The following is a 19,982-nucleotide window of genomic DNA, read 5'->3' on the forward strand; positions in this document are numbered from 1 at the left end:
AAAAAAGGCGAACCAATCGGGGGGCATGAACGGAGGAGACATCCTCCCAAGAGCAGTCATTGAGGGGAAAAAACCCTTCCAGTGGATCAAAAACTGCAGTTGGTTCAGAGAATATTGAGAATCACAGATTTCCTGTACTTCAGAAACGAAAGGTTTTAACTGGGATATGCGAAAAACAGGATGAACTCTCCAGGTATGAGTTAACCATAGTTGAACAGCAACAGGATTCAACACTTACAGGATCCGAAAGGGTCCATAAAAACGAGTTTTGAATTTGTTTAGGGAAAACCGAGAGGGCAAAAATCTGGAGGAAAGCCACACCTTGTGTCCTACTTGACGTTGGCGATCCGCCTTTCGTTTCATTGCTTGTTTAATGGCCAAAAGAGTTGTATGGATCAGGCCCTGGATTTGGCGGATTCACTGTGCAAAAGAAGTGACTGCAGGAACAAGCAAAGTCTTACTAGGAATCACGGCCTAGGCCCTATGATGGAATCCATAGCTGCAATAAAAAGGTGTTGCTCAGGTTGCACTATGAACTGTATTGTTATAGGAGAATTCCGCAAGGGCAAGAATATCTGACCAATTGCTTTTAGAGGCATTACAGTAAAATCTCAGGTATTGTTGGAGTTCCTGATTCACACGTTTAGTCTGACCAGTGGTTTCTTGAAGAAAACCAAAGGACAAAGACACGTCAATGTTTAACAAGGCACAAAAGGCTCTCCAAAATCATGACACATGCTGTGGGCCTCTATCAGAGACGAGTTCTTGCAGAAGACCATGGAGACGAAAAATGTCTTGCATGAATATGCGACTTATTTCTGGGGCCGTTGGTAATTTCTTTAGTGCTGTTCAGTTTGTAGTTAAGAGGTTCCTGCCCCTTTTTGAGCGGGTTGGGCATAAGCAGTTTGATCCTGATGCTATGGTCAGAGTCAAAGCCATTGTTGAAATAATGTGTCTTCACTGCTGTAATGAAGGTTAGCTAACATTATAGTGTTATGGTTTGAACGAAAACGCTCTCAAGACTCAAAAATGACCACGCAGACTCTCCTTGGCAATCCAAAGACAGTTTTTACTAACTGTTGCGACAGGGAGAAAAACACTGTGGACTGCACCTAAGCCCTTCACGACCTCTCTCTCTGGTTTTTCTTGAAAGCCTGTTCACAGACAGGCCTTTTTATGCACATCATTACAATACTTTATTACAAATGATCAATAATAGATAATTAGCAAGTTTACTGATTAAAATGGAAAAACACTCAAAAATGTGACCCCATAACCCCAAATTCCTAGGCTAAGTCATTACTTGCTCTTTATTATAAGTTTGACAAAGGTTTATGACAAGCCTTCTTTGACCTATGAATAAGTACGTGCTCTTTTGTAAATGTAGTTTATTTGAAGTGTATGCAAACAGAATTGTGTGTCCGGGACTTTTGAGTGGTTGGAATTTGTGTTTTTTCCCTGCACCCATTGTAAGTAATGCACCTGTGTACTTTGGGCTAATTCAATTATGTACCCCTTGTCTAATCAGTCTGCAATCTGTAGGCGTTGAGAGTGTGTGGAGGACTCCTGTACCGATGATGCAACTACTTGCAGGTTGGCTAAACATTAGTTTGTCTTTAACAGGTGACCTTTCATGTTACTTATTCCATCACATTCTTGAATGAACCTTTGACCTTGCTTGTGTCAGTGTGGGGATAAGGCCTAAACTGCTTTTTTTAATTGTGAACAGCAGTATAGTTTGCGCTTGATGTTGGTCAATGTTTCCACATGTCATATTTATGGTAGTGCACTTAATTTTCCCATTTCCTACAACAATAAACACGTCTGAAATGAATTATAATAATTTCAGAGTCTATGTTCCAAAACATTATCTGTTTCTTTATCCATGCATATTGTGGATGACTGTCTTTGAGTTGCCTTTTCTTGGTGCTCTCACTTGGATATAGAGCAGGGACAGCAATTAGTAGGAATCCAGATCCTTCCCCATATAGGCTCTGAAAAGAAGTCTTTCTTCCATTCAATGCCAATGTATCTCTTAAAATGCATGGTTAGTAGTGTTATGTGATTTCCTATGATTCAGACTCACTACATAAATTAAAGCGACTAGATCTCTTCTTTTTTTTTTTAATCTTTAATTTTTAATTTTATTGTTATATCAAGACAACCAATACATGAAACATCCCATTCACACCTACACCCCCTCCCAATAATACATCGTCCCAGTTACATGCACAAATGTTGTACCATGAATCCACTGTTTCCTCAGTTCTTCCCATCATCTGGCCTATGTATACTAGCCTTTTACAAAGAAAATGTCTATTCATGGCATCCCCACTTAAAACTTTTCCATGGCCCAGCCTCCCCATTTTTTTCAGATTTGTTCATTTGCCCTCTTCCCAGATATACTTCCTTTTCAATGACCCTGCAGTAATCCATCCCCATTCCCCAGGCTTGGTATGTAGGGAGTGATTCAGATCCCCATATTTGAGCAATATCATGCTTAGCTACCATACAGCCCATGTTGAGAAGTATTTTTAGCAACATGAATGGTCCACAGCCTTCCATATTCCCAGTAATGCCAATTGGGGTGACACATCCAAAGGTATTCCTGTCGCTGTAGCCAATGATTTCCCCACCCCATCCTAGAACTTTTGTAGAAGAGGGAAACTCTACAGTATGTGGATGAAGGTGCATTCCAGGCCTCAACCCAATAGGAAGCATGCATCTTTTATCCAACCTGTTTTACATACCAGGGTACGCACATAGTATAACCTATGCAATATTTTTAGCTGGATCAGTCTAAAGCTCACTTTTATTGCCACTCTCATTGGAAATTCTAATGCTTCTCTCCAGTCCTCTTCATCTAGGTCCCCTCATTTTGTATCCATTTGTTTAGTAACTTCACCAATGGGGTCTGTGTATTTCTCATTACTGTACCATATGTCGGTGATATGAGCTTTTCTCCACTCGCCCATCAAGAAGCCTATTTCCAACAGGGAGTCTTCTTACGTTTCCTCATCTAATGATATACTATTCCTGAGTGTGGGGGATAACTGTCCATATTTCAGCCACTGTGTAACTAACCTTTGATATTCTTGCTTCAAGTAGGAAAAGGGGAGCACCCCGTTGGTGTCCCCATACATCTACCAATGTAGAAAGGCCAATGGCATCCCAACCTAAGTACAAGAGTGCGGAAGGCCAGATTTGGCGGCCGATCTGCTGCTTGCCTAGAGGCAACAGCTTGGAACATGCTGCCATTAGAGCTGCTGTCCTGACCTGTCAAGCTGCTTTTAAGAAACAATTGAAAACATGGTTATTTAATCAGTGCTAACTACCGGATATCTCCTGACCTTGACTTGTGCACTGGGACACTCTATTGAGTAGCCATGAGCAATAAATGACAAATTAACATAACATAACTTTTAAACCCCAGAAATGCTGCTACCTTCTTCAACTTGGTGTCCTTCCAAAGTGTTGTTTTAGGAGTCAGTCGTGGCCGCATCCCATTTCCCTTGTCAGTCTCTTTCAGCTGTCTACTACCGCTCTTCTCACCAAGCTTGTCTTTGGAGACAGTTTGCCACCATATATCATATGTTAGTAACTTTTTGTTCCCATTCTAATCCTGTCTCTCTGAAATGTGGGGTTATCAGCATCTGTGTACACCCAGCCATTCACCACGCTCATTTGTGCTGCTTAATAATATTTCCATACGTTCGGTAGTGTGATACCACTGTCATAGTAATTTATCCACCTTTGTGAAAAAACTCTCCAGTACTTTATATGGGATATTCTGGAGTATATAGAGGAATCTAGGAAGTGCCACCATCTTAAACATGGCCACCTTCCCTAACAATGAAAGTGGCAATGACTGCATTGCAAAAGGGGTACCACATTAGCCTGATAATAGGCATCTAGAGTTTGGGTTATCCAGACCCCCAGAGTTTTGAACTTTACCTTCTCGATCCGAAGTAGCAGCAGGGGGTGCTTTCCCAAAATATAGTCTCCTATTGGGAACAGTAGTGACTTATTCCAGTTTATGGTAAAACCGTAGTGTTTGCCAAATATGTTGAAAATTTGTATTAGCCTGTCCAGTCTTTCTGTCACATTGTTCAAGTGAAGTCGGAAATAATTTGCGTATAATGAAGTGCATTCCTCTTCCATTATTGCCTCTGTCCAGCACCATAATTGTGCATCCACTCGTACCCATGCTTTCAGTAACTCAATCATCAAAGGCAAACAACATTGGTGAGAGTGGGCATCCTTGATGTGTGCTTCTCCGGATGCAAAACTGCAGCGAGGTAAGGCCATATACCCTCACACGTGCCTTAGGACAGTCATATAATAGTCTGATCCACTTAATATATTTGGGTTCAAATCCCATCCTTTTCAAAATTCCAAATGTTTAGATCCACGCTTCTGAATCAAAGGCTTTACTTGTATCCAAAGAGGTGACTACTTTCCCAGCTGGTGACTCCCATGCCGACACTAAATTATTGTGCAAGTGCCATAAGTTCTGGTTCAATGGCCAGACATGAATACATTCTGGTCCTGGTGTACTAAATCTGTCACCACTGTCTTCAGTCTGTTGGCTAAGAACTTTGCCAGAATTTTAATGTCAGCATTAATAAGTGAAATGGGTCTATAGGAATCACAGCTATCCTGAGGTTTCCCTGCCTTCGGAATCAACACACCCATTGCAGTGTGAATGTCGTCTGGTAGTTTCTCCTCCTGGATTGCTCTCACAAACGCTGCATGAAGTGGAGCCACTGATTGCTTCTGCAACATTTTAAATAGTTGTTGGAAATGGCCTTTCTGCAGGGTCACCCCAAAACTTTTTGCCTTACTCCTTCTCTTTTTCTGACCTCATTTTTGATGGCTTTAGGACTCTGCGCACTTTACCACTGCTAATCAGCGCTAAAGTGCATGTGCTCTCTCCTTAAAACATGGTGACATTTCTCATACCCAATTGGCTTATTTAATTTACTTGTAAGTCCTTAGTCAAGTGCACTACATGTGCCCAGGGCCCTTTAAATTAAATGCTACTAGTGGGCTGCAGCACTGGTTTTGCCACCCACATAAGTAGCCCCCTAACCATGTCTCAGACCTGCCACTGCAGGGCCTGTGTGTGCAGTTTCACTGCCACTTCGACTTGGCATTTAAAGTAATTGCCAAGCCTTAAACTCCCCTTTTTCTACATATAAGTCACCCCTAAGGTAGGTCCTAGGTAGCCCATAGGGCAGGATGCTACATAGGTAAAAGGCAGAACATGAACATGTGTGTTCTATATGTCCTAGTAGTGTAAAACTCCTAAGTTTGTGTTACACTGCTGTGAGGCCTGCTCCTTTCATAGGATAGCATTAGGGCTACCCTCAAATACTGTTTGAGTGGTAGATTCTGATCTGAAAGGAGTAACCAGGCCATATTTAGTATGGCCAGAATGGTTATTGTCACAGTCAAGATAGAAGAAAAGAAGAAAAAGAAAAAAGGAAGGAGTCCACCACCGACAGGAAAGAAACCATTACAAGGACAGGTAAGAACAACGCGACCAGGAGCATAAACAATGTTTCATGGCACTCATCGCAAAAGCAGGACAAAAACGTGGAGAACGGCGCTCTGATATTCGGAGGCGCTGTCCGACCGAGGTTGTAAATAGAGACGCCGTGGTTAAGCGCGGCGTCACAATAGGTTCCCTCCCCAAGGCCCCAGGATTGTCAGGGGGATGGGAATAAAAAAGGCGTACCAATCGGGGGGCATGAACGGAGGAGACATCCTCCCAAGAGCAGTCATTGAGGGGAAAAAACCCTTCCAGTGGATCAAAAACTGCAGTTGGTTCAGAGAATATTGAAAATCACAGATTTCCTGTACTTCAGAAACGAAAGGTTTTAACTGGGATATGCGAAAAACAGGATGAACTCTCCAGGTATGAGTTAACCATAGTTGAACAGCAACAGGATTCAACACTTACAGGATCCGAAAGGGTCCATAAAAACGAGTTTTGAATTTGTTTAGGGAAAACCGAGAGGGCAAAAATCTGGAGGAAAGCCACACCTTGTGTCCTACTTGACGTTGGCCATCCGCCTTTCGTTTCATTGCTTGTTTAATGGCCAAAAGAGTTGTATGGATCAGGCCCTGGATTTGGCGGATTCACTGTGCAAAAGAAGTGACTGCAGGAACAAGCAAAGTCTTACTAGGAATCACGGCCTAGGCCCTATGATGGAATCCATAGCTGCAATAAAAAGGTGTTGCTCAGGTTGCACTATGAACTGTATTGTTATAGGAGAATTCCGCAAGGGCAAGAAAATCCGACCAATTGCTTTGAGAGGCATTACAGTAAAATCTTAGGTATTGTTGGAGTTCCTGATTCACACGTTTAGTCTGACCAGTGGTTTCTTGAAGAAAACCAAAGGACAAAGACACGTCAATGTTTAACAAGGCACAAAAGGCTCTCCAAAAGCAAGAAACATACTGTGGGCCTCTATCAGAAATTAGTTCTTGCAGAAGACCATGGAGACGAAAAATGTCTCGCATGAATATGCGACTTATTTCTGGGGCCATTGGTAATTTCTTTAGTGCTGTTCAGTTTGTAGTTAAGAGGTTCCTGCCCCTTTTTGAGCGGGGTGGGCATAAGCAGTTTGATCCTGATGCTATGGTCAGAGTCAAAGCCATTGTTGAAATAATGTGTCTTCACTGCTGTAATGAAGGTTAGCTAACATTGTAGTGTTATGGTTTGAACGAAAACGCTCTCAAGACTCAAAAATGACCACGCAGACTCTCCTTGGCAATCCAAAGACAGTTTTTACTAACTGTTGCGACAGGGAGAAAAACACTGTGGACTGCACCTAAGCCCTTCACGACCTCTCTCTCTGGTTTTTCTTGAAAGCCTGTTCACAGACAGGCCTTTTTATGCACATCATTACAATACTTTATTACAAATGATCAATAATAGATAATTAGCAAGTTTACTAATTAAAATGGAAAAACACTCAAAAATGTGACCCCATAACCCCAAATTCCTAGGCTAAGTCATTTCTTGCTCTTTATTATAAGTTTGACAAAGGTTTATGACAAGCCTTCTTTGACCTATGAATAAGTACGTGCTCTTTTGTAAATGTAGTTTATTTGAAGTGTATGCAGACAGAATTGTGTGTCCGGGACTTTTGAGTGGTTGGAATTTGTGTTTTTTCCCTGCACCCATTGTAAGTAATGCACCTGTGTACTTTGGGCTAATTCAATTATGTACCCCTTGTCTAATCAGTCTGCAATCTGTAGGAGTTGAGAGTGTGTGGAGGACTCCTGTACTGATGATGCAACTACTTGCAGGTTGGCTAAACATTAGTTTGTCTTTAACAGGTGACCTTTCATGTTACTTATTCCATCACATCCTTGAATGAACCTTTGACCTTGCTTGTGTCAGTGTGGGGATAAGGCTTAAACTGCTTTTTTTAATTGTGAACAGCAGTATAGTTTGCGCTTGATGTTGGTCAATGTTTCCACATGTCATATTTATGGTAGTGCACTTAATTTTCACATTTCCTACAACAATAAACACGTCTGAAATGAATTATAATAATTTCAGAGTCTATGTTCCAAAACATTATCTGTTTCTTTATCCATGCATATTGTGGATGACTGTCTTTGAGTTGCCTTTTCTTGGTGCTCTCACTTGGATATAGAGCAGGGACAGCAATTAGTAGGAATCCAGATCCTTCCCCATATAGGCTCTGAAAAGAAGTCTTTCTTCCATTCAATGCCAATGTATCTCTTAAAAGGCATGGCTAGTAGTGTTATGTGATTTCCTATGATTCAGACTCACTACATAAATGAAAGCGACTAGATCTCTTCTTTTTTTTTTAATCTTTAATTTTTAATTTTATTGTTATATCAAGACAACCAATACATCAAACATCCCATTCACACCTACACCCCCTCCCAATAATACATCGTCCCAGTTTCATGCACAAATGTTGTACCATGAATCCACTGTTTCCTCAGTTCTTCCCATCATCTGGCCTATGTATACTAGCCTTTTACAAAGAAAATGTCTATTCAAGGCATCCCCACTTAAAACTTTTCCATGGCCCAGCCTCACCATTTTTTTCAGATTTGTTCATTTGCCCTCTTCCCAGATATACTTCCTTTTCAATGACCCTGCAGTAATCCATCCCCATTCCCCAGGCTTGGTATCTAGGGAGTGATTCAGATCCCCATATTTGAGCAAGATCATGCCTAGCTACCATACAGCCCATGTTGAGAAGAATTTTTAGCAACATGAATGGTCCACAGCCTTCCATATTCCCAGTAATGCCAATTGGGGTGACACATCCAAAGGTATTCCTGTCGCTGTAGCCAATGATTTCCCCACCCCATCCTAGAACTTTTGTAGAAGAGGGAAACTCTACAGTATGTGGATAAAGGTGCATTCCAGGCCTCAACCCAATAGGAAGTATGCATCTTTTATCCAACCTGTTTTACATACCAGGGTACGCACATAGTATAACCTATGCAATATTTTTAGCTGGATCAGTCTAAAGCTCACTTTTATTGCCACTCTCATTGGAAATTCTAATGCTTCTCTCCAGTCCTCTTCATCTAGGTCCCCTCATCTTGTATCCATCTGTTTAGTAACTTCACCAATGGGGTCTGTGTATTTCTCATTACTGTACCATATGTCGGTGATACGAGCTTTTCTCCACTCGCCCATCAAGAAGCTTATTTTCCAACAGGGAGTCTTCTTACGTTTCCTCATCTAATGATATACTATTCCTGAGTGTGTGGGATAACTGTCCATATTTCAGCCACTGTGTAACTATCCTTTGATATTCTTGCTTCAAGTAGGAAAAGGGGAGCACCCCGTTGGTGTCCCCATACATCTACCAATGTAGAAAGGCCAATGGCATCCCAACCTAAGTACAAGAGTGCGGAAGGCCAGATTTGGCGGCAGATCTGCTGCTTGCCTAGAGGCAACAGCTTGGAACATGCTGCCATTAGAGCTGCTGCCCTGACCTGTCAAGCTGCTTTTAAGAAACAATTGAAAACATGGTTATTTAATCAGTGCTAACTACCGGATATCTCCTGACCTTGACTTGTGCACTGGGACACTCTATTGAGTAGCCATGAGCAATAAATGACAAATTAACATAACATAACTTTTAAACCCCAGAAATGCTGCTACCTTCTTCAACTTGGTGTCCTTCCAAAGTGGTGTTTTAGGAGTCAGTCGTGGCCGCATCCCATTTCCCTTGTCAGTCTCTTTCAGCTGTCTACTACCGCTCTTCTCACCAAGCTTGTCTTTGGAGACAGTTTGCCACCATATATCATATGTTAGTAACTTTTTGTTCCCATTCTAATCCTGTCTCTCTGAAATGTGGGGTTATCAGCATCTGTGTACACCCAGCCATTCACCACGCTCATTTGTGCTGCTTAATAATATTTCCATACGTTCGGTAGTGTGATACCACTGTCATAGTAATTTATCCACCTTTGTGAAAAAACTCTCCAGTACTTTATATGGGATATTCTGGAGTATATGGAGGAATCTAGGAAGTGCCACCATCTTAAACATGGCCACCTTCCCTAACAATGAAAGTGGCAATGACTGCATTGCAAAAGGGGTACCACATTAGCCTGATAATATGCATCTAGAGTTTGGGTTATCCAGACCCCCAGAGTTTTGAGCTTTACCTTCTCGATCCGAAGTAGCAGCAGGGGGTGCTTTCCCAAATTATAGTCTCCTATTGGGAACAGTAGTGACTTATTCCAGTTTATGGTAAAACCGTAGTGTTTGCCAAATATGTTGAAAATTTGTATTAGCCCGTCCAGTCTTTCTGTCACATTGTTCAAGTAAAGTCGGAAATCATTTGCGTATAATGAAGTGCATTCCTCTTCCATTATTGCCCCTGGCCAGCACCATAATTGTGCACCCACTCGTACCCATGCTTTCAGTACCTCAATCATCAAAGGCAAACAACATTGGTGAGAGTGGGCATCCTTGATGTGTGCTTCTCCGGATGCAAAACTGCAGCGAGGTAAGGCCATATACCCTCACTCGTGCCTTAGGACAGTCATATAATAGTCTGATCCACTTAATATATTTGGGTTCAAATCCCATCCTTTTCAAAATTCCAAACGTTTAGATCCACGCTTCTGAATCAAAGGCTTTACTTGTATCCAAAGAGGTGACTACTTTCCCAGCTGGTGACTCCCATGCCAACACTAAATTATTGTGCAGGTGCCATAAGTTCTGGTTGAATGGCCAGCCATGAATACATTCTGGTCCTGGTGTACTAAATCTGTCACCACTGTCTTCAGTCTGTTGGCTAAGAACTTTGCCAGAATTTTAATGTCAGCATTGATAAGTGAAATGGGTCTATAGGAATCACAGCTATCCGGAGGTTTACCTGCCTTCGGAATCAACACACCCATTGCAGTGTGCAAGTCGTCTGGTAGTTTCTCCTCCTGGATTGCTCTCACAAACGCTGCATGAAGTGGAGCCACTGATTGCTTCTGCAACATTTTAAATAATTGTTGGAAATGGCCTTTCTGCAGGGTAACCCCGAAACTTTTTGCCTTACTCCTTCTCTTTTTCTGACCTCATTTTTGATGGCTTTAGGACTCTGCGCACTTTACCACTGCTAATCAGCGCTAAAGTGCATGTGCTCTCTCCTTAAAACATGGTGACATTGGCTCATACCCAATTGGCTTATTTAATTTACTTGTAAGTCCTTAGTCAAGTGCACTACATGTGCCCAGGGCCCTTTAAATTAAATGCTACTAGTGGGCTGCAGCACTGGTTTTGCCACCCACATAAGTAGCCCCCTAACCATGTCTCAGACCTGCCACTGCAGGGTTGTGTATGCAGTTTCACTGCCACTTCGACTTGGCATTTAAAGTAATTGCCAAGCCTTAAACTCCCCTTTTTCTACATATAAGTCACCCCTAAGGTAGGTCCTAGGTAGCCCATAGGGCAGGGTGCTACATAGGTAAAAGGCAGAACATGAACATGTGTGTTCTGTATGTCCTAGTAGTGTAAAACTCCTAAGTTTGTGTTACACTGCTGTGAGGCCTGCTCCTTTCATAGGATAGCATTAGGGCTACCCTCAAATACTGTTTGAGTGGTAGATTCTGATCTGAAAGGAGTAACCAGGCCATATTTAGTATGGCCAGAATGGTAATTGTCACAATCAAGATAGAAGAAAAGAAGAAAAAGAAAAAAGGAAGGAGTCCACCACCGACAGGAAAGAAAATATTTCAAGGACAGGTAAGAACAACGCGACCAGGAGCATAAACAATGCTTCCTGGCACGCATCACAAAAGCAGGACAAAACAACGTGGAGGACGACGCTCTGATATTCGGAGGCGCTGTCTGACCGCGGGTGTAAATAGAGATGCCGTGGTTAAGCGCGGCGTCACTATAGGTCCCCTCCCCAAGGCCCCAGGATTGTCAGGGGGATGGGAATAAAAAAGGCGAACCAATCGGGGGGCATGAACGGAGGAGACATCCTCCCAAGAGCAGTCATTGAGGGGAAAAAACCCTTCCAGTGGATCAAAAACTGCAGTTTGTTCAGAGAATATCGAGAATCACAGATTTCCTGTACTTCAGAAACCAAAGGTTTTAACTGGGATATGCGAAAAACAGGATGAACTCTCAAGGTATGAGTTAACCGTAGTTGAACAGCAACAGGATTCAACACTTACAGGATCCGAAAGGGTCCATAAAAACGAGTTTTGAATTTGTTTAGGGAAAACTGAGAGGGCAAAAATCTGGAGGAAAGTCACACCTTGTGTCCTGCTTGACGTTGGCGATCCGCCTTTCGTTTCCTTGCTTGTTTAATGGCCAAAAGAGTTGTATGGATCAGGCCCTGGATTTGGCAGATTCACTGTGCAAAAGAAGTGACTGCAGGAACAAGCAAAGTCTTACTAGGAATCACGGCCTAGGCCCTATGATGGAATCCATAGCTGCAATAAAAAGGTGTTGCTCAGGTTGCACTATGAACTGTATTGTTATAGGAGAATTCCGCAACGGCAAAAAAATCCGACCAATTGCTTTGAGAGGCATTACAGTAAAATCTCAGGTATTGTTGGAGTTCCTGATTCACACGTTTAGTCTGACCAGTGGTTTCTTGAAGAAAACCAAAGGATAAAGACACGTCAATGTTTAACAAGGCACAAAAGGCTCTCCAAAATCATGACACATACTGTGGGCCTCTATCAGAAACGAGTTCTTGCAGAAGACCATGGAGACGAAAAATGTCTCGCATGAATATGCGACTTATTTCTGGGGCCGTTGGTAATTTCTTTAGTGCTGTAAAATGCTCCATCTTGGTGAAAGAATCAACAGTTACCATGCTGACATGGTTACCAGAAGTAGACGGCAGGGAACAAAGGAAATCTGTGGAAAGGGTAACCCAAGGAGCTGAGGGAACGGGTAAAGGCATCAATAAACCTGTTGGTTTTGTTCTGGGTATCTTGGTCTGGGTGCACACAGGGCATGCTGAGACATAGCTTTCCATATCGTTCTTAAGGGAAGGCCACCAAAAAGATCGCTGAAGCACTTCCTGGGTCTTCTTGATTCCTCGATGCCCAGCCATGGGAGAATCATGACACATTTGCAATGCCTCGGTCTGTACCTTTTTAGTAGGTAGGAAAAGGTTTTGTTGATGATAGAAATAGTCCTTTTCTTTTAGTAAAAGAGGTGTCACTGTATTCCACTCTTCAAGTGGAAGGAGCTGGTACTCTGATTTGACACCATCCATAAAAGATTGAGGAACTCCAATGATTCTACTGGACTCAATGATGTGTGGAGAGGAGGTATTTGCGATGTCAGGGTATCGACGGGATAATGCATCTGCCAAACGATTCTGGGACCCAGGTGTATAAGTTATCACAAAATCATATTGGCTAAAAAAGAAAGCCCATCTAGCTTGCTGACTATTACAGCACTGGAAGCTTCAAAGACATTGTAAATTGCGGTGGTCAGTCCTGGCTTCAAAAGGCTCTCTAGTGATCATCAAGAAATGTCTCCATTCTTTACATGCTACTTTGAGAGCAAGTAATTCCTGTTCCAGTACTGACTAATTGCGTTCAGCTTCTGACAAAATGTGAGAGAGACAGAAGATAGGGTGTTCTAATCCATCATCGTCTTGTTTTTGAAGTAGGACATCTCCTATGGTTCTTTCAGACGCATCAGTCTCTAGTATAAATCTTTTTGTAGGATCAGGATAGCGCAAAATAGGTGCTTGAGTGAAGGGCTTATTAGCTCCTAAAAGGCCCTCTCAGCATGTTCGGTCCAGACAAACCCCTTCTTCAGATTTTCTTTTTTAATAGTCTCGGTTATGAAGCTTTGTTGGTTGGCAAAATCCTGAATAAATTGTCGGTAGAAGTTCGAAAGCCCAAGAAAACACTGAGGCTCTCATTAAAACCCTGGCGGATGGTGTTAAAGCGGCGTTAAAACCGCCAACAGGCCGGCGGTAAAAAAAAATGGGATCACGACCACGGCGGAAACCGCCATCACAGACAGCTACTTTAACACTCCGACCGCCATGGCGGTAGCAACAAACACCGCAGCGGTAACCGCCAACAGACAGGCGGAAGACAATGTACCGGCCACCCCATTACAACCCGCCAATCTGCCAGCTTTTCCGGGCGGTACCAATGCCATCAAAAGCACGGCAGAAACAGTCTTTGGAAGACCACTCATCGCTCAACACTCAATGAAGAACCAGGACGCCATGGAGCCTGAGCTGCAGGTCCTGCAGATGCTGGTGTATCTGCTCATATACCAGGAACATCAAAGACGGGGGCAGCGACGACCACGGTGAGTACTGCACCTAGTACACAAGGGAGGGGGCAGGGAAAAAGAGAGTGACACACACAAGCAACACGCAATACCCCCACCCCAACACCATACACACAAACAGATCCAACAACATTACAGATACACCCCGTAACCCCCTGGAAGAACGCAAGGACAAAAGGAAGTGAGTCAAACCAGTGATATTTCAGAAATAGGTAGATATACAATAGAATTTGAAAAACAGTATTTACAGAAATATACAAAATGCACATAAGTCCGCACAAATGTTTGTGGGTCACTGGGCCAAAAATCACGGGCCAAGCCCACACTTGACTCCTGCCTCAATACGGAGACAACACTGCAGGGACATCAGGTCGGAAACACACCAGCACCTCAGGGGAAGGAGGGGGCACCTCAGCTGGAAGATGGAATAACGCCACTGCTCCTCGAGGGGGCTCCGTGTCCACAGCGATGTCCTGGGGAGTGCAAAGCCACAGTCTCTCAAGTGGGTGGTTTGCCCACTGCTTGGTCCTGGGTAGTCCAAAGCCACAGTCTCTCATGTCTCTCAAGTGTGTGGTTTGCCCACTGCTTGGTCCTGGGAAGTGCAAAGCCACAGTCTCTCAAGTCTCTCAAGTGGGTGGTTTACCCACTGCTTGGTCCTGGGAAGTGCAAAGCCACAGTCTCTCAAGTCTCTCAAGCGGGTGGTTTGCCCACTGCTTGGTCCTGGGGAGTGCAAAGCCACAGTCACTCAAGTCTCTCAAGTGGGTGGTTTGCCCACTGCTTGCTCCTGGGGAGTGCAAAGCCACAGTCTCTGGAGTGGATGGCTTTCTCCACTGGTTCGGAGGGGGCTTGGTGCCCACGGTGCTTCATCCTGCCAAGGATTGTGTGAGTGGATGCCTTTCTCCATGGTTCTGGAGGGGGCTTGGTGCCCAGAGTGCTTCATCCTGCATAGTATAGTGGGAGTGGATGCCTTCCTCCACTGGTTCTGGAGGGGGCTTGGTGCTCAGTGATGCAGTACTTGGGGTGTGCCAGTACACATTTCCTCACCTGGGTGTCTGAGGCACGAGATTAGTAGGGAACAGGGAGCATGATAGTTCATGGAGACAGGGCTAGACTCCATCTTGCAGTTCCTAAGGCTGCTAAGTGTTGGTAGTGCCGGAAGTGGTGGGGGTGCTGCCAGTGGTGGTGGTAGGCTCCAGCTCATCTCCTGCAGCCTCGGATGGCCGCCAACTGGGGCTGCTGGTGCTGGTAGTGGTCCTACTGTCAGCGGTGCAGGTGGCGGTCCCTGCGACGGGGATGCTGGCGGTGCGGGCCATGGTGCAGGTACCGGTGCTGCCAGTGGTGGAGGGAGGCTCCAGTCCTTCTCCTGCAGTCTCAGATGGCTGCCCACTGGGGATGCTGCTGCTGACAGAAGTGGTGGCAGCGGCAGTGCAGGTGACGGTGCAGGTGGCGGTGCTTGCGGCGGGGCTGCTGACGGTGCTGCATGTAGTGCAGGTGGCGGGGCTGGCGCTTCTGCTGGTGGGCACCAGGGCTTCACCTGCATCCTCTGTCGGCTGAAGTGCCTTGCATCGATTTTCTTCCCTTCCTCACTCTGGCAGATGCTGTTGTGCCCTTGGTTCTGTCAGCTGGAGGTTTGGAGGAGGCCTTGATGTGTGGGTTCTGCTCCTTGCCCTTGCAGCATGGTGGCCCCTTCTTCACTTTGGCAGGTGGCGGAATGGTATGATCCTTTGCAGGGGTCGGTGGTACACTGGCTTCGCTGACGGGTACTTCCTTTGAGCCTCTGGGAGTTGCAGGTTCCACGTTTGATGGCAACTTGGTGGGCGAGGTGCTGGGCTGAGTTCTGGACACCCTGGCCCGAGGGGAAGGACGGGGGGAGGGGTAGGGAACAGGTCAATGTTTGCCAGGAAACGTTTTTTAGACACAGTGGGGTGGGAAGATGGAGAGGGTTTGGGACTGGGGGAAGAGGGAGTGGTTGTAGGAGGTGTCTTTCTACTGAGTGTGGGTGAGAGTGCATGTGCTGGATTCTGTTGTGAGGTGGATGGCTGTTGGGTGGGTGGGTGCTTGTGTTTGTGTACTTTGGGAGGAGGGGACACAGACACACTGGGAGAGGACACAGGGGACGTGTGCATGATTGCAAGGGTGGTGACTGCCAGTGAGAGGTGTGTTGTGATGGGCGTGCTGGTGATGGAAGTAGTGGATGAGGATATGGTGCATGCAGGTGTGAGTGGAGACGAAACTGGGAGGGAGGTGGACGAAGAGGAGGAGTGGGACACAGTGGAGGCAGTGGATGTTGGTGTGTCTGCATGGGGATGGTGTTTGTGAGAGGGCCTGTGAAATGAAGTGTGGTGCTTATGTTTTCCTGAGCCACCTTTGTGTGATGATTTGGGTGAATGCTGGTCTGAAGGTGTGCCTGGGATAGGCTGGGGCTGACGGGATTGGGTCTGCGAAGAGGAAGTTGGAGTGGGGAGGCTAGACACAAGGACAAGGGCTGCCATCAGTGCGGAGGCCAGAGCCTGAAATGCTCTCTGTTGGGCCGCCACACCAGAGTGACTGCCCTCCAGGTATGCATTTGTTTGTTGCAAATGCCCTGCTACACCTTGGATGGCATTCAGAATGGTTGACAGCCCAACAGAGAGGGATCTCAGGAGGTCAATAGCCTCCTCACTGAGGGCAGCAGGGTTGATTGGGGCAGGACCTGAGGTGCCTGGGGTGAAGAACATGCCCACCCTCCTGGGTGAGCGGGCACAGGAAACACACAGGGGCTGATGGGAGGGCGGTGCTGGTAGGCGGGGTGGCGGCTGTACCTGCTCTTGGGGTGGGCACCGAGGAGTCCGCCACCGCCAGGGAGCTTCCATCAGAGGAGGAGTCGCTGTCTGTGGTGTCCCCTCCTGTCCCTTTTGTGCAGCTCCCCTCGCCCTCTGTCCCACTGGTGCCCTCACCCTCGGTGGATTCAGCCTCCAGGCCCATGTGGGATGCAGCTCCCTCTGTCGCTGGTACCTCTGCTCCTCCGCCAGATGAGGCTAATGCACACAAGGACAGGGTGACAAAAAAAAAGGGGGGGAGAGACAGAGGATACCCTTGGTCAATACCAGCAACAACACTACCGTTGGCGTACACAGCTCACAGGGAACAGCACCATGCACTAGGCCAGGGCTCTGCAAAGTCGGTCCTGGAGAGCCGGGTCCATGCCAGATTTTTAGCGTATCCACATTAAGAAAAAATATGTTTCAGAAATCTACATTTTTCTAAATGTGGATATGCTAAAAAATCTGGCATGGACCTGGCTCTCCAGGACCAATTTGCAGAACCCTGCACTAGGCCATGCACTAACAGTTACAATGCCAGTCACCAGCCCATGGGGTACAATGCCTAACACCATCAGGTGCACATGTGAAACCCACAGGACCCTGCCCAGGAGTAGATGGCCGCCAACACTATTGGGGTAGGAGTGAATCAGAACCTGCCCAACAAGGGACCTACCCTGTCATGTTCGCCCTGGCCAAGGGGCACCCACAGCCCACATCCCCCACCCAGGAACCTCCTAACGCACGCAAAGTCAGGTTTCAGATTCTGTACTCACCCCCTCGTGGCTGCTGTGATGCCTTCAAGCACCCATTCAAATCCAGATAGGCCACCGCCAGGATGCGGAACATCAGGGGGGTCATGGCTCGACGGGCACCCCTTCCTCGTTGGGAGGCCAGCCCCAGCTGGGCCTAAGGCATCTTCTTTGCCCAGCGGCACAGGTCCTCCCACCTCTTGCGGCAGTGGGTGCTCCGCCTGTCAAAGACCCCCAGGGTCCGCACATCCTTAGCGATGGCACGCCAAATACCCTTTTTTTCTGGTGGGCGCTGACCTGCATGGAAAAGACAGCAGAAAAGGGAATTATTCACCCGTCCGGACCGTCATACTCATTGCCCATCAGATACCACACATCCCCTGACGCACATACATTGACCCCTTACATGATGCACTCTGCCCAGGCCCTCTATGCCCCCCACTACATGTGGCTTACACACACAGCATTCCATGCATTCATGGCCCACGCATCATGCTCACAGTGTACTCACCTGTTTGTCTGGAGGACCGTAGAGTAATGTGTACTGGCGTAGGACCACATCCACCAGTTTCTCCAACTCCTCCTTAGTGAAGGCAGGGGCCATTTCCCCAGACACATGAGCCATAGTCGCTTCCAGACACAGGTCACAGCAGCACTTGCAGTGTAGGTCCTCTCCTGTTGAAGGCCAGGAAGCAAGTGAGTGCACAGATAGAAAATGGTGGTGACGTCCGCGACGGTGTGTACCGTCATCACCGGCGTACATCGCTATTGGCTCCAGGAACCCACAGGGCCCAACGATAACCAATTTGAGTTTGCGCGGCGATCACTGGCTGCCTACTGCGATGGCACGCAACGCCAGAGCAAAAACCTCATTTCCTCTTGTCCCTCATCACAGGTCAGGCATCCGCCATTTCAGGGAGGCCCAGGGCATGGCACCTAACTGCGTCACAGAAGACATTGGCACATCCACGGACTCTCAACTTCACATACTGTTTCTGTAAAGTAAACAAATCATCATTAGTGCAACATAAGTGTGAATATGACCCTCTGCTCACCGTTCTCTTCCATAGGGTTCAACCACTGAAGCAGAATATGAGATGGCGGCATCCTCCGGTGTACAGACCCCTGGTGGACCTAGGGACAATGGAGGACAGACACATTATCATTACCTACAGACTTGATCGTGCCACAATCCAAGAACTGTGTGCCCAATTGGAGCCAGACCTAATGTCTGCTATCCGCAAACCCACAGGTATCCCCCCTCTAGTGCAGGTCCTGTCAGTGCTCCATTTCCTGGCAAGTGGTTCCTTCCAAACAACAGTGGCCATGGCATCAGGGATTTCTCAGCCAATGTTCTCTAACGTATTGTCCAGAGTGTTGTCTGCCCTGCTCAAACACATGCACAGCTACATCGTGTTCCCCCAGGTGGAGGATTTGGCCACAGTGAAAGCTGACTTTCATGCCCTGGGACATAGCCCCAACATCATTGGTGCCATTGACGGGACACATGTGGCATTTGTTCCCCCCCCCCCAGAGTAATGAACAAGTTTACAGGAAAATAAAAAGCTATCACTCAATGAATTTGAAGATGGTGTGTTTGTACATCTCCCATGTGAATCCCAAATATCCTGGCTCTGTGCATGACGCCTTTATCTTGAGGAATAGCAGCATCTCATATGTGATGGGCCAACTCCAGAGGCACCGGGTGTGGCTAATAGGTGAGCCCAAGGTCCCCACACAGTATAAGTAGGTGTCAGGGTATGGGGTTGTCCCTAAGGATTAGTGTGTGTCTAACAGTTGTCCCTCAATATTTGCAGGTGACTCTGGTTTCCCCAACCTCTCATGGCTACTGACCCCAGTGAGGAATCCCAGGACAAGGGCAGATGAACGTTGCAATGAGGCACATGGGTGTACAAGGAGGATTATATGAAGAACCTTCAGCCTCCTGAAGGCCAGGTTCCAGTGCCTCATCTGACAGGTGGCTCCCTGTACTACTCACCCAAGAAGGTGTGCCAGATCATCGTAGCATGTTGCATGTTGCACAACCTGGCCTTGAGACGCCAGGTGCCTTTTCTGCAGGAGGATGTGCCTGGAGATGGTCTTGTGGCATCAGTGAAGCCTGTGGACAGTGAGGAAGAGGAGGCAGAGAAAGAGGATGTTGACAACAGAACCAATGTTATTCGGCAGTACTTCCAGTGACACACAGGTAAGACACTGTAAATTCACTTAACATTTCACTTTTCTGTTGGGCATTATACAAGGCAGCCTGTTTCCCTATGTCTATGGCCACTGACTGTACCCTTTGGCATCTCCATTTTCAGATCTGTGTGCCCCACTCTGGCTCCTGCTATGTGTACTGCTGCCCACCAACGGTCATCCTAAAGTATTATTCACTGTACTTTTGCGTTGCAATGCTTTGATTATGTTGTACTAATACATATTTGAACCATTTGACAGACTCCAGATTGGTATGTGTTTCAAGGGCGTTGATTTAAGTGCTCATAAGTAGAGGGGGTTGTGCAAGGGGCTGGGCTGATGGTGGAGGAAAGTCCAGGGTAGATTCCAGTCTATTGGTATCACAGGTGCATTGTCCAATGGGGCATAGGAAGGGGAGTAATGGCAGTTCAAGGTGGA

Source organism: Pleurodeles waltl, chromosome 2_1 (assembly GCF_031143425.1).
Source record: "Pleurodeles waltl isolate 20211129_DDA chromosome 2_1, aPleWal1.hap1.20221129, whole genome shotgun sequence".
Lineage (NCBI taxonomy): Eukaryota > Metazoa > Chordata > Amphibia > Caudata > Salamandridae > Pleurodeles > Pleurodeles waltl.